This window comes from Urocitellus parryii, chromosome 6 (assembly GCF_045843805.1).
Source record: "Urocitellus parryii isolate mUroPar1 chromosome 6, mUroPar1.hap1, whole genome shotgun sequence".
Taxonomy (NCBI): domain Eukaryota; kingdom Metazoa; phylum Chordata; class Mammalia; order Rodentia; family Sciuridae; genus Urocitellus; species Urocitellus parryii.
In genome coordinates this window covers 117,375,632-117,387,735 of record NC_135536.1, presented here as the reverse complement: position 1 = coordinate 117,387,735, position 12,104 = coordinate 117,375,632, and positions in this window count along the sequence as shown.

The following is a 12,104-nucleotide window of genomic DNA, read 5'->3' as shown; positions in this document are numbered from 1 at the left end:
TTAAGAAATTCATCTCAGGGCTGGGATTGTGGCTCAGTGGAGAGTGCTCGCCTAGCATGTGTGAGGCACTGGGTTCAATTCTCAGCACCACATTAAAATAAAAAAGTTTTTTAAAAAATTTCTTAGTTGTAGGGGCTGGGGATGTGGCTCAAGCGGTAGCGCGCTCGCCTGGCATGCGTGCGGCCCGGGTTCGATCCTCAGCACCACATACAAACGAAGATGTTGTGTCCGCCGAGAAGTAAGAAAAATAAATAAATAAATGTTAATATTAAAAAAAAAAATTTCTTAGTTGTAGATAGACACAATGTATTTGTTTGTTTGTTTGTTTACTTTTGTGGTACTGGGGATTGAACCCAGGGCCTTGTGCATGCGAGGCAAGCACCCTGCCACCTGAGCTATCATCTCCCCAGCCAAATATCTTTATTTTTATTTATTTATTTTTATGTGGTGCTGAGGATCAAACCCAGGGCCTCACACATGCGAGGTGAACACTCTACCATTGAGTTACAACCCCGGCCCAAATAAAGTTATTTTTTTAAAAAAGAAATTCATCTCAGATCATGTGGTCGATAAGCAAGAGTAGAGAACTGAACCTAAGCCTCTCTATATATACTCTTTCCTACTGAACATGTCCTGGGACTGGCTCAAAGATTCAAACGAATTCTATTAAGAAATTTTGAATTCTAAAACTGCAAAAGAACAGTTCTGAGTCTGAAGAGAACATTGATGATCAGCTTGGATTGCACTCTTAAAAGTTTTTTTGGATTGAATTATGTTGACTGGCAGGCATCATTTCATAGAGCAAAGGATGCCAATCTAAAGATGGTATTAGCCAGCCCAGCTAAGGATCCCAGTATACGTAGCAGGCTTCCTTCATAATGATTAAACTTCTTCAGATTCCAGGAGAAACTGAGGCAAAGAATTCTAGTGACCTCCCCTGAAGGTGAATTTCAGTAAATCTCTTCGTCTGGGTGTGAGTGCCTCCTCTGCACTATGGGTGGGAGTGGGTTGGATAAGTCATCCCTCTGCTCTGGTGGTCTGAAACTCTGTAAGTCAAATGGGGAAGGGCCACAACATGGCCATTTGGAGGAGAAGGTGAGTGGCAGAGGCTACTTAGAAGCCTTTGCCCCAGTAGCTATGCATGGGCAGCCATGGTCCTAGAGCTTAGTGACTCAGTAAAAGCAGCTCTCTTCCCTTGCATGTTTGAAGTGCCCCCCAGAGATGTTACAAGATGGACATCAGTACCTTTGGCTTGAGGGCCAACCTCTGTGCACTGCACCCCAGCCCTGTGCCCTGGACCAAATCTGATGCACAGAGCCATGTCTTCCCTAGTCTGTTTCTTAGTCCCTTCAACATGCCCCTTTCCCCCTTCCCCTTCCTTTCTCTCTCCAACTTTCTAAAAAGCCACTGAGATGGCTATATTGGCCTTTTCAAGATCTTAAGGCCCTCTGACTTCCTTACCCCTATCTCATTTCTGGCCTCCTCTCCTGCACTATGTCTCCAGGTAAGGCTCACTTTGTGTGTGTGTGTGTGTGTGTGTGTCTGTGTGTGTGTGTGTGTGTGTGTGTGTGGTTACCTTTAAAGAAAAAATGGTGAAATAACAGACCATAAAAATTAACCATCTTGGCCAGCATGGTGGTATACACCTGTAATCTCAGCACCTTGGGAGGTTGAGGCAAGTTCAAAATTAGCCTCAGCATCTTAACAAGACCCTGTCTCTAAATAAAATACAAAAAGGGCTGGGGATGTGGCTCAGTGCTTAAGTGCCCTTGGGTTCAAACTCTGGTACAAAAAAAAATATATATATATATATATCATCTTACCATTTTTAAATATTCAGAGTGCTAAGTACATTTTACCTTGTTGTGCCAAGCACCTCCAGAACTCTTTTCATCTTGTAAAACAGAAGCTCTATGCCCCTCCTCATTCCCTAGCTCCTGGCCACCATCCTTCCACTTTCTGTGCTATGAATGACTGCTCCAGGTACTTATATAGGTGGAACCATATGGTATGTGTCCTTTTGTGACTGGCTTATTTCATGCCCTGGAGAAGTGACTTTTGCTCTTGCTCACCTCCTTCCCTTGCTGCTGTGGTTTCCCCTGCCCAAACTGTCAGCTCTATTTGGAGCAACTTCCTCCTCCTTGCAGACTGGTAAAATTTCTACCTACCACCCGGGTGAGCAACTTGGCCCTCTTCCTTTCCTGTCTTGCACGTTGACCTGTTCACCCTCAACTGAACATTTTTTCAGGAATCACATACATGTGCCCAGGACAGGTCTGGGCAACAGATGGGTGGCTGGGAATGGTTAAAGCATTATGGAATGAATGAATGAACGAACGAACGAACGAACGAACGAATGAATGAATGCATGAATGAATGAATGAATAAAAACACCCAACTCAGCTTCTGGTTTTGGTTGTTTCATTTGGATTTTATCCATGAGAAGCAAAAACCATTTGGGCTTTTGAGTCAAACTTGGCTTCAGATAGAGGCATCTTGAGGCCTCCGTAGGCAAGCTGGTACCCAGAAAGGAGGGAAGCAGAGAGGGGGGTAAACAGAGGAGGCCGGGGATTCTGGTGCTAAGGCTTCTCTAGACCTGGCCTTAATTCTGCAGAGAAAGTCTGGAAAGCTCAGTGAATTTTAGCATGGCAGGGCTGGATGACTCTCCAATTTTACAGCTGAAGAAATTGAGCCCAGCAGCGCAGAGCGCAGAGCCCGTTCCTAGTCCTAGTCCCTAACCCCAGAATTCTTCCTACTCCTAGATATCTCCTTGGTTTTGCCTCTGGCAGTTTTCCAAAGGTTTAAACTCCAGACAAGGCTGCTCTGGGTGGCAGGGCCTGGCTGCCCCTGACCCCAAAGAGTTGGGAGGGAGTGGGGTGGGTGGGGGAGCAGCCCTGGAAGGCTGACTTCCAAGCCACCTTCTGCAGCCCCAGCATGAGTGATTTAATGGGGCCTTGGACTCTTCTTTTTTCCCCTAAAGAATGGCCACTTAGAAGCCGCTGGCTTTGTCTAGAAGAGCCTGGGCCTGTAATTAGCCCACCCCAGAGTCCCTCTTCCTGTTTCCCACAATGGCTCCTTTCAGCCTACCCCTCCCCCAACACTCCCCAGGGTCCTTAGGGCTCTTGGACACCCATCCTCAAGCATCCACCTCCAGCTCCCTCCCTGCCCACCCACCCTGCCTCTGCTCAGAGCTGAGTCTTCCCGGTAAAGCAGGGCCATCTGTGAGTCCTCTGGATCCTACCAGGACCTGGGGCTGCGACCATCATCTCCTGCCACAGAAGAAGACAGAGTCTTGAGAGAACAGGTGGGTGGTGACGGGTGGACTCAGGTCTCCAGGCCCATGGGCTGAGGCGGTCACCGCTGCTCCACACAGTGGAACGCGGGCCTGCAGCCCCTGGGCTGCTCCTGCAGCTCCCCCGCCTTGCAGGTCCTGTCCCACTCCCTTCAGATCCAAGCACCCAGGCTTGTGGGGGTGACAGAATCACAGACTCAGGCTGGCATAGTGGAGCATGGCAGCCTTCTCTCTCCACTGCACAGATGGGGAAACTGAGATCCAGAGCAGGGAACGACTGTGGTTGTCGTTTAGATTGTAAATGGTAAAGACAAAATTAGAAGCCTTGTCTCCTCTCTCCACAGAGGGCCTATAAACTGTCCCCCATAAATGGCATTTGTGGTCCTGTCCCTATGCCTCAGGCCCACGCAGGCTGCACACCCTGCCCTCCCTCCTGGGGTTCTACGCCAGGCTCTGTGGAGCAGCCCAGGCCTCCCCAAAGCCCTCTGCCCTGGCTTTAGCTGAGCAGAAACTGGAGGAGGGGAGCTAGGGCCCCCTGGGTGACCCCTGGGCTTGCCCCGACACCTCCCACCCTTGGCCAGCCTTGCCTCAGAGCACCTGAAGTTCCAGGGGTGGCAGGAGGTGGAGGTGGCCTCATTGGCAGCTCCAGCAGGACTGGCCTTTGCCTCTGCTTGCCCAGCTGTCTGCCTCCTACAGCAGGCTCCCAGGACTCACCCCCAGACAGTGGTGTTCCACTGGCCTGAGTCCTGCAGACTCTGGGGGCTGGAGACAGACACCAGTCCTCCCTCGTGATCACCAGTAGTGCCCGGGACAGACAAAGCAGGTAAGAGGTAGATAGAGCAGGACTCAGCAGGGTCAGCCCTGGTCAGGCAAAAGCTCAGACTTAGGCAGGGTGGAAGCTGGCTTAGGAAAGGCACTGCCTGAAACCTTTTAGAGGAAAGAGACAAACTTTATAGCCACAGGGGTGGGGATGGGGGTGGGGGGCTAGGGAGAGAGAGACATAGTTAGGAAAGAATGAGGCAGAGAGAGAAGGAGAGACAGAAAGATAGGAGACAGACTGAGTTAGAGAGGGTGAGACAGAGTGACAATAATAGGGATGTAAAGAGAGATTGATGGACAGGGACAGATAGGCAGACAGAAGGACAATGAGACAAAAAGAAGCCAAATAGGAAAGATAGACATACAGACCCACAGTGAGTGCCCTGGGTGAGGTTCTGCTGACAGGTGCACCAGGCCTTGCATTTAGATTAACCAACTGAGGTGGGGGGCTTCCAGAGAGCAGAACATAGTCCAAGTACTAGGAAGCGAGGTTTCTGGGGAAAGAGTAGCGAGGGGTGAGGGGAGTGGGGTGGGGGTGGTGTAGGGGTAACAATCTCTGGAAAAACTTCTAGCTCAGTCGCTGACCTGGCACATCATGTGATCTCTCAAGTTTCTTTGGCTGTGATGGAATATTGTGTGCAGTAGGAGACTCTGAGGTCTCCTGCGGCCTTATGATGTGACCTTAGCTCAGGCTCTGTCTTTGCAGCTAACTTACTGTCCATCCTACTGGACTTAGGACCTTTGCATCATAGTCCAATATGGCTTCTCAAGATCTAGCCATTGCAACAGCATTTCAGCCAGCCTGAAGGAGGAAGGGGTAAAGAAAGCACCTCTCTTTTAAAGAACACATCCCAAGAATTAAGCTCAAAACTAACTTTCTTTCTTTCTTTTCTTTTCTTTTCTTTTCTGTTTTTTTTTTGTTTGTTTGTTTTTTTTTTTTTTTGATACCAGGGATTAAACCCAGGGGCATTTAACCACTGAACCACAACCCCAGTCCTTTTTTTTTTTTCCTTAATTTTGAGACAGGGTCTCACTAGGTTGCTTAGAGTCTCACTAAATTGCTGAGGCTGGCTTTGAACCTACAATCCTCCTGCCTCAGCCTCCCAAGCTGCTAGGATTACAGGCATGACACCATGCCTGGTTAAAACTTCTTTTCCCATCCCATTGGCCAGTGCTTAGTCTGTATCTTAGGGTGGAATCTAACTTTGAGGGAGGCTAGGGATGGAATCCATTTACACAGCTCAGTGATGCTTTCGCAGATTTGTCCTCACATTAACCTTCAACAGAGACTTACAGTTTCCTTTTACTTATTTAAAAAAAAATTACATATGCAATGCATGTTCTAAAATACACATTCCAAACAAGTGAAACTCCCCTTCTCTCTGTCAAACTCACCCCTCCCTCAAGTGTGACCACTGCCAACAGTTTGCTGCATGTCTGCCAGATTCACATTTTATATCTACACATAGACACACACACTCTCACACACACAGGCACACACAAATGTCTACCCAGTGGAAGCATAAAATGGGATTGCGACTCATGTATTGTTCAACAACTAGCTTTCTTGGTTACTGTGTTACTGTTACTTGGCAGTATATCTTGGAAGTTCCACCATCAGGAAATACCTTGTTCTTTTTAAATAGTGAAATAGTACTCCATGCTGGCTGGTGGTGTAGGCCTGTAATCTTAGCAGTTTAGGAGGCCAAAGCAAAAGGATCAAAAGTTCAAAACCAGCCTTACATTGGGCACAGTGGCTCATGCCTGTAATCCCAGAGACTCAGGAAGCTGAGATAGGAGGATCATAGGTTCAAAGCCAGCCTCAGCAATTTAGTGAGATTCCAAGAAATCTATCGAGACTCTGTCTCAAAATTAAAAAAAAAAAAAAAAGGGACTGAGGATGTGGCTCAGTGGTTAAGTGCCCCTGGGTTTAATCACTGGTACCAAAACAAAAACAACGAACAACTTAAGCAACTTAGCAAGACTGTCTCAAAATTTAAAAACGAGTGGGGTTGGGGGGCTGGGGTTGTGGCTCAGTGGTAGAGCGCTTCCCTTGCATGTGTGAGGCACTGGGTTCGATTCTCAGCACTGCATATAAATATGATTAAAATAAAGGTCCACATTAACAACTAAAAAAATATTAAAAAGAAAGAAAGAAAGAAAGAGCTGGGAATGTGGCTCAATGGTTAAGCACCCCTGCATCAATCCCTGGTACCAATAAACAAACAACAACAAAAACCCAAAGAAATAGTTCTTCACTGTATAGCTTTATCTAAGCTGATGGATGGGGCCTGGGAGCATGTGTGCTTGCCTAGCATGCTCAAACACCAAACAAACAAAACAAAACAATGACAACAACAACAACAAAAAAAAAACTTTAAAAGCTTTATTGATTAATAATAGGGGTTTATTGTCATTTTTTTTTTCCTATTACATTTAGCCTTGGGCATCTTGACTGCCTATCTATGTAAGCTGTTCTTGGGAATGGATTCCTAAAAGTGAGCCAGAGGTTACTTCTCTCTTTGTGTGGGTCTTTTGTTTCTTTCTTCTTCAGTTCTTTATTTTTGGGGGGAGAGGGGTGTTACTAGGCATGAAACCCAGGAGTGCTTTACCACCGAGCTACATACATCTCCAGTCCTTTTTTAAAAAGTTTAAATTTTGAGACAGGGTCTCGCTAAGTTGCTGAGGCTGGCCTCAAACTTGAGATCCTTCTGCTTCAGCCTCCAAGGGCTGCTGGAATTACAAGTGTGGGCTATCATGCCTGGCTCTCTGCGTGGGTATTATCCTTTCTTCCTATGGCAATTCAGCATGAGGAAGATGGAGGGCAGGCCAGAGCTGGCTCACCACTTCTCTAACTTAGCTTGGGCTGCAGGGAGGGTGCTTTTCCTCCCTGCCTCTCTCTCCTGCTGCCAGCCACCCATCCTGGCACCATTCTTGCCCCTGTGCCCTCACATCCTGGGTCTTCACCAGCGTTGGAAGCCAGGCCCACATCCCAAGGCCTGAGCCTCTGGACTGCCCAACACTTTTATTGACTGCATTGCCTTTATCCTCAAAGAGGAAGAGACCCCCCTCCCCAGTTCCCTTCTCTTGAGAATTTAGAACCCCCTTCTTGTCCTGGCCTTTATCCATCCCTCCTCTCCCGCCTGCCACAGCACAGGTTTTGATACCCTTTGAGCTCCTGTTTTCCTTTTCCAGTCTTGTTTGCCATCCCTGCAGGGCGCCCCCTCTAGGAGGAAGAGGGAGGAGCATTGTGAATCCTGCTCATGTGCTGAGGGGCCAGGCTTGGCTGTCCCTGCAACTTTGGAGTTTGCAGAAATGTGCTGGGGATGATGAGCAGACCCCAGAGCTGGAGCCTCTCTATGAGGATTGGAAGAGAGAACTCTCTGAGGAACCTTTTTGGCTTCCCCCTGAGATGGATCAGACCTGAATTCCAACCCCAAGCCACCTAAAAGTGTGATGCCACCACCCCCAGTCCCCCTCCCAACTCTGGTCAGGGTCCTTGGCCCAGCTGGGGAGCAGCAGGATGCTGATCGGTTATTAAAAGCTGAGTTGGTGGCTGGGCTCAGTGCAATTCATCAGGTGATGGCCCCCTGGGAGTGATGGATGGTGACAAATGAGGGGAGGCAGGGGGTTCCTGAGCCCATCCACCACAGCTGGGGAAACTCAGCCTTCAAAGCTCTGTGCAGGCTTCTCCACTGAGGTGACTCTGAGGGCCAAAGAGATCAAGTTTCGGGCAAATGGTTTGAGGGGCGGAGAGGCTCCACTGCTGGAGACAAGCTGCCCTGTGTGCTGTGTGGGGCCCCTTCGCAGCCAGAGAAGGGGGTGGGGTGGGCTTCTGTGATCCTGGAATGGCAGGCTGGAGGTCTGGGGGGCAGGAGGAGGGGCAGGGCCAGTGTGGGGAAGGAGGGGGCTGCCTTCCGGGTGGGGGAGGAGGAGATCAAGCACCTTTTAAAGCAGGTGCTGGGGACCCTGCTCAGGGCCAACTGCTGAGCCCACACAACCAGCCATCCTCTCAGGGTCCCAGAGGGTCTCAGAGGAGGTACCAGTTGTTGAGGGAGCACCCTGGAGTCTCCCCAGAGTGATCAGCCAAAGAAGAAGAGAAACGGAAGGGAGAGGTCAAGACACAACTGGAAGAGGTGGGACTGGAGCAGGCCTGGAAGGCCAGGTAGGATGGGGACAGGTGGGGGAGCAGGGAGAAGGGGTGGCATTGGGATGGAGCATGAACTGAGGCTTGAAGGCTGGAGGGGCAGGATCAGGAGGGCTGGCATTCTAAGGGATCAGGGGATGGCTGTCCTCAGGCACCACTGGGGAATCAGTAGGGGCTCCACAGGGCAGGGGGATAGCACAAGTCACATCTGAGTAGAGCCTGACTGCTTGTGGGCAGGAGGTTTATGGAGAGCCCGGCCCTGAGGGCAGTGTCCAGCCTACTCCTCAAGGCCAGACCATGGTGGTCCCCCCTAGGGAAGGTGTGCTGGGAAAGGAGAATCTGGGCCTCTTACAGCTGGGGAATCTTCAGGGCCTTTGGCCTGTCTACCTCTGAAGGCAGAAAACCCTCTGTAGCTCCTGGGTGTCGCCAGCCGCTTTGTTGTTGTTGTTGTTGTTGTTGTTGTTTTGAGACAGGGTCTTGCTATGTTGTCCAGGCTTGAACTCCTGGGCTTAGGTGATGCTCCTGCCTCAGCTGGGCCTATAGGCGAACACCACCTGCACCCAGCTCGGCCTTTTCTCCATTGCTTCTGTGATTGCTTCAGGTCATAGGACCTGAAGGGAGGCTTACTACTCTGTGAGGGTAAGAAAACTACGTTTGAACTGAGCTGAAACCTGCCTCCCTGCATTCCCTCCTCCAAGTTAGTTCTAGCCCAGCCCTCTGGGAGGGGAAGAATGTGCTGCTCCCCAGAACAGCAGCTGCCTCTTCCTCCTGCTCACCAGGTCCACACTCCCACCACAGCGGCCTGGCCTAAGTCCCTCATGTTAGGGTGATGCGACTGGTGAGGGCAACAGGAGTCCCAGGAAGGGCTTATGTACCACATGATGCTCTGCCTCTCTTGCATGGCAGAGGAGAGGGAGGAGGTCCAGAGCCACTCACACTCTTCTCCCTCCCTCCCTCCCTCTCTCTTCTCTTTCTCTCTCTCTCTCTCTCTCTCTCTCTCTCTCTCTCTCTCACACACACACACACACACACACACACACACACACACACGTGAATTGATCCCAGGTGCTCTACCACTGAGCTACACCCCCAATCATTTTATTTATTTATTTATTTTGAGACAGGGTCTTGCTAAGTGGCTGAGGCTGGCCTCAAACTTGCAGTCTTCCTGCCTCAGCCATCCGAGTCTCTGGGATCATAGGCACCCAGCACTCTTCCTCTCTTGAGCTTGACAGTCAATAACACTGCTTTCCAGCCCACTGCTGGAAATCCCAGGCTAGCTAAGTCCCTATGCATATTATAAGAGTGTGCTGTGGTCCATATGAGCAGACTCTGAGGTCCCTGAGTTCCTGAGCTTTACTCAGCCTTGAGTGCTCACCCATGGGCCCTCAGGGCACCAGGCTGCCCAGGCGGGCCCAGGCCAGTCCCCCTATTAGGCTGAAGCGCCCTTTGGGCCCTCTCTGCTGTGCTGTGGGATTGGAATGTTGCTGGGGCTTGGGTGTCTTAGGACTTTGGGGTATGCTGTTGGACTCAGAGCCAAGGGACAGGAGGGTGGGGAGCTATGGGGGAGGTCTCTTGTTTCCTGCAGCTGCTTACTGTGGTTTGGGCCATTTCACAGCAACCTGCACTTGCTTTGCCAGTGTCTGAGGGTCCTTGGAGTGTGCTTGAGTTCCTAAGGTATTCTGTTGTGTTTAGGGACTTCTGAGAGCTCTTGGGTGCAATACTAAAGTTCTGGGGTTCTGGTGACATTATTGAAATTCAGGGAATGTTGATGAGATTCTGGAGGGGTCCTGGAGACCTGGGGCTCTTGGGGGGGTGTTTCTGAGGTTGTGGGGATGCTACTGGCCTTCTCTATTCCTTCCACACAACTCTTAGCTCCTTCTAATCTTAGCATTTTGCTCTTTGAAGATTTTGATAACCACAGCCAGCTGAAGGCAGGCACGCAGGCCTCTGTTCCTTGACACAAACATTCCTCAGGTTTAATCAACTTGAACAAAAACATGGAGAGGAAGGAAGCCAGGTCCCAAGGCTTTCACAGGCCAACTCCAGCCCAAAGGGCAGGGCAGCTCTGTGCCAGGCCAAGGTGGCAGATGACCTTCATGGACTCATAGTCCAGAAGTTTGGACTTCCTCCCACAGTGGGCAGGGCTTAACCACCCCCATCCAAGTCCACCCTGAGTCCTGCTGGCCCTAGCTACTCCTGGGACATTGACATCAGCTCCATCTGAGTATGCCCACAGGGGCCCATTGCTGGTTTCAGCAGGAGGTCAGCCCTCCCCTTACCTCTGAAGGACTCTCTTCAGGCCTCTCCCCTGCCTCTTCTTGCTCTCCTAAGACAGACTTCATTCTTGCTACCATTCCTGGCCCTCTCTGGCCTCAGGGTTTTGCTCCACGCCCTTCCTCCAGGAAGCCCCCAAGATCATGCAAGCTGTCACCTTCCTCCCTCTTCCTCCCTCTCTGGGCCTCTACAGTTCTGTCTCCGAGTTCCTCTGCTCTGCAGCCTCTCCTCTCCTGATGGCAAGGCTGGCCTCGGATTCTCCTGGGTACCAATGTTCTTGTGCAACCCACCCCTGAGGGCAGGCCCTGGGCCCTGCTCCCCGGGCCTTTGGAGAAATCCTTCAGTGGTGCATCTTACCCTTTTCCTGTCCCCAGTGCTTCTCCTGCAGTCTGGCCAGATGACCTCTTTCCAGACATCTCAGAGCCAGCCAGCCCTCTCATTTGCAGCTCCAAGCATTCTCGAGCTCCAAGCTGTTCTGTCCCCAGGCTGAAGAATTACTTTGGGCTCAAGAAATGGGGTCTTTATCAATCTGAAGCTGTGTAGCCACCCAGTACCCATGATCTATCCCATGCCCCTGCCAGAGTGGGTGTGGGAGCTGGAGGCCAGGTGGGTCGAAAGGCTGTGAAGTCACAGCCAGCCTCTGTGGCTTTGATCTGCTTGCTATAACCAGTATCTGATGTGCTGGATACACATTCTTGGGCCATGAAGTCACTGAGGGCAGGGGGTGGGGGCTTTGGGGAGGAGAACCCACAACAGAAGAATCAGTAGGCTGGAGCAGACAGAAGTGGGGCCATGACCTGAGAAGGGAGCCTCAGGGCCAGCTCCAGGGCTCAAACTCAGGTAGGCTACCTTACCAACTGGCATTTCCTACCCCACCTACCTTCCCACGCTCCTTCCCATTTCCAGCTCAGCCTGGCCCGCGGTAGTTGTACCATACTACCAATGAAGATGTCCTCTGCCAGCTGGGCCCATATCAGGGCAGAAGGATAAAGCTCATCTTTTCCTCACCTCTGCATAGGGCTTCCATGACGGTGACTTCTGTGTCTCCCCAGTGAAGACGAAGGTAGTATGGTAGAACCTGGGCTGTGGAGGTGGGACAGGGAGGGGCAGTGTCCTCAGTAGTCCTTTAGGGGGAGCAGGTTTGATCCAGGGAAGTGGGAGAGGGACAGTGCCTGGACTCTCCTGGGGCAAACCTGGTGCACCCCTGATGCTGATAGAGGCTCAGCAGAGGCTCCTTCAGGTGGCCTGATGGGGTCCCTGCATCCCTTCAGGTACAAGCTAAATACCATCTCCTCAGTGAAGCCTTCCCTGACCACCTGATCCAGAACAGCCAGCTCCTCTCTCTCTGCCTCTCTTCTCTTTCCCTGACTTATTTTCCCTCTCAGCACACCCCCGCCCCTACCATTATATGTTAAGTTCCTTGAGGGGCAGGACTTGCCCTGTGCTGTATCATTAGCCCCAAGGATACAACCTGGCACATATTTGTTGAATGAACAAATGAGCCTGAAAGACAGAGTCTGGCTCCCTCCAGGGCAGGACATGGTTCTGGCCAAATGCATGTCTCTGCCT